This window comes from Myotis lucifugus, unplaced genomic scaffold (assembly GCF_000147115.1).
Source record: "Myotis lucifugus unplaced genomic scaffold, Myoluc2.0 scaffold_11, whole genome shotgun sequence".
NCBI classification, from domain to species: domain Eukaryota; kingdom Metazoa; phylum Chordata; class Mammalia; order Chiroptera; family Vespertilionidae; genus Myotis; species Myotis lucifugus.
The window spans coordinates 2,431,568-2,434,364 of NW_005871059.1; the positions used below are offsets into that span (position 1 = coordinate 2,431,568).

A 2,797-nucleotide genomic window follows, 5' to 3' on the forward strand; every position below is an offset into this window, starting at 1 on the left:
AGGTTTCTGGGGTTTTGTTTAGCTTCTATATTTGCAACATAGTTGCTTAGAATTGCAGCTGAGAGGCCGGCAAGTCAGGTGGGGAACGTTGGAGTCCGCTGTCACTGGAGAAAGCAAGCCTCCCTGTTGGCTTCAGTGCATGGCTGCCAGCCGCCATCTTGGCTGGCAGTTAATTTGCATATCGCCCTGATTAGCCAATGGGAAGGGTAGTGGATGTACGGCTAAGTATCATGTTTCTCTTTTATTAGATAGGATGCTGCCATAAACATGGGTGTGCATGTTTATAAGGCAGGTCACCTCACGGCCCTGCTTTTTTTTTTTTTTTCCAAACTGATGCAAAATATTTATTCCAAGTTAGTTATTTTATGCAGTAGTTTCCCCCTCAAGACTTGTGATAACCACATCTTTTAAATCTGTAAATAATGTTATCAAAATAATCTTAATCTTTGAAATCTCACAAAAATTTATATTTTACAATCCACCCTGAATATCAAGGCTGCAAGAATAACACATTTCCTATATCCAAATATTTTACAGCTGTACCCAAAAAGAAAAAAACAAACAAACAAATAAACAAACCCCCCACATATGCTTGGTTAAGGGCTAACGTTACCTGAGCAGCCAAAAATAAAATAAAATATCCAAATTATTATCATTAATTTAATACAATTATAACTTCAATAGTCACTTTGTCATTGACAATGACTGCTTGAGCACAGGGGTGAGTGCCCCAAGGGCTGGTGGAAGCTATTGCTGCAGACCAGTGTCTCCTCCTCTCTGCACTGTCAGCTCCCACTTGTGCATCACCCCATATATACTGTGAGTGTATTTTAAAAATATTTCTCACCACGCAAATTTTCTCTACTAAGCAAATAACAGGAAAGAAAAACAACAAAAGCTAAACAAGCCAATCACTCTCTCTTTGGAATATGATTATTTCCCTTGGGCATGAAATATTCAACAACATAAGAAAAGGAAAAGATTTTTTTTGTATTCTCCGTAAGCACACAAGCTGAGTTTATGGGTCAGATTTAACTGTGAACATTTATGTGCCTACTTCCAGGTATCGTCATCTGATGTTTCACTGCTACTGGTTTCTGTGTCTGAATACTCAAACTCTGCTTTGCTCGTACTTCTCCAAGGGGAGAATATGCTAGAAGTGCGGCTTTGCAAGAAGCCATTCTTCCCAAAGCCATTTCTTCTCAGCTGCTCTGTCTTCATATGGAACTCTTCAAGCTCATCCTCTGTGAGGGGAAGGTAATTCTCATCATTTTCAGGATACTCCTGCCATCCCATTGCTTTCAATAACCTGTGCTCTGCCTCCAGTGAGTGTGAGAGGACCTCCCCTTCCTCCTCTGCAGGGAGAGGGAGACCTTTCTGATGACAGCCTTCCTCTCCATTTTCCTTTGGTTCAGGTGTGCTGTTGTCCTCCAAATCCTCCAGCTTGTCACAATCTCTGTTCTCTGAGAAGTCTCCATTCTGGTTATCCTTCAGAGTCTTCAGAAACTTGCTTTTCCTATAGGTGGTTCGGCGGGTCAACTTGGTCAGACGAGAGGAGCTGATCTCAATGGGAGGAGTGGTGCTGGAGGGACTCTCTTTGGGAGAACTTAAAACTGCACCACCAGCCAGTACTACTGGTTTGGTAACAGAGATTAGACGGGTAAAAGCAGACTCCTGGCTAGAGGAAAGGGATCCTGATTTGTGTTCCATTCTGTTAGCTTTCCATGCACTGGGCTTGGAAGGAGGTGGTGCAGGCTTAGGAACCAGGTTCTTATAGACACTTGGAACCATGTTGGATGATTTGTTCCCATTTGCATAGTGAGATCCTGGTGAGGTGAATGCAGCAGAGAAGGCAGCAGCAGGATCTTCTTTGGAAACTTTTTTCATAGCTAGCATTTTGGAGGGTTGTTTGGCACCAGGTGGGTTTTTCCACACTCCAGAAGGGGTCCCGATAGGTCTGCATGGCTGATTCTGTTTGCCAGCTTCTGGATTCAAGGAAGGGAAGTCTTCCTCTTCAAACTGCAACTTTTCCACCTTGTCTTCTTTCCTTTCTTCCATAATCTCTGCAGGTGGCTTTTCCTGAAAGCACAGCCTTTCCAGAAGTGAAAGTTGCCATTCCAGTGTCGATGGTTTCCTGCGCCACCCCCACTGCGCTGGTTCATGCCATTATGACCACGGGAAGAGCCATGCCAACCAGATAGGTTTCCTGTGATTCCAGCATATGTTCCCTTAGAGACACCCGAGACCACAGAATCATGGCGAAACAGGGAGGGTTGGTGCCAGGAATCTCCTGTAGTTCGTAGAAGTCTATTGTTAAAAAAGCCATCAGAAGAATTATGTTGATGACGGCTTACTCCAAATCTACCATTTCCTCGGGGTAGGTGCTCTCCGTGTTTTTCAAAGGTGGGTGTAGGCAACTTACCTGCCTGTGGTGTTGAAAAATTTAGCCAAGCAGGAACAAAGTCATGCTGCACCATTGAGGTCCAGTGCCTCTTTTCAGCAAGGTGAGGCATCAACCTCATGGCCAGGATCCCAGAGTGTAACCTCTGTGGTGTTGGGGTTATGCCCCAGCAGGTCCAGGGGTTCCCAAAGGTGTGGATGGAGTCGGCGTTCAGTTGATCAGCAGCCTAGCCAGGTTCTTTAGTCAGGTTCTCCAGCCAGGTTCTGTCTTTATTGTCCTGTTACATCTGTATTTATACCAGTTGATTTTAATCCTATCCATTCTATTCCAAAGGTTAGGGCGTTTGTTAATCTAGTTCTGTTGAGTTTAATCCTATCAATTCTATTCCAAAGGCTA

At 44.1% G+C, this 2,797-nt stretch overlaps 1 pseudogene; it reads right to left on the reverse strand.

Moving 5' to 3' along the window:
* Positions 1-970: 970 nt before the first annotated feature.
* On the reverse strand, positions 971-2,545 carry LOC102424772 (annotated as a pseudogene).
* Between the last annotated feature and the right edge of the window lie 252 nt (positions 2,546-2,797).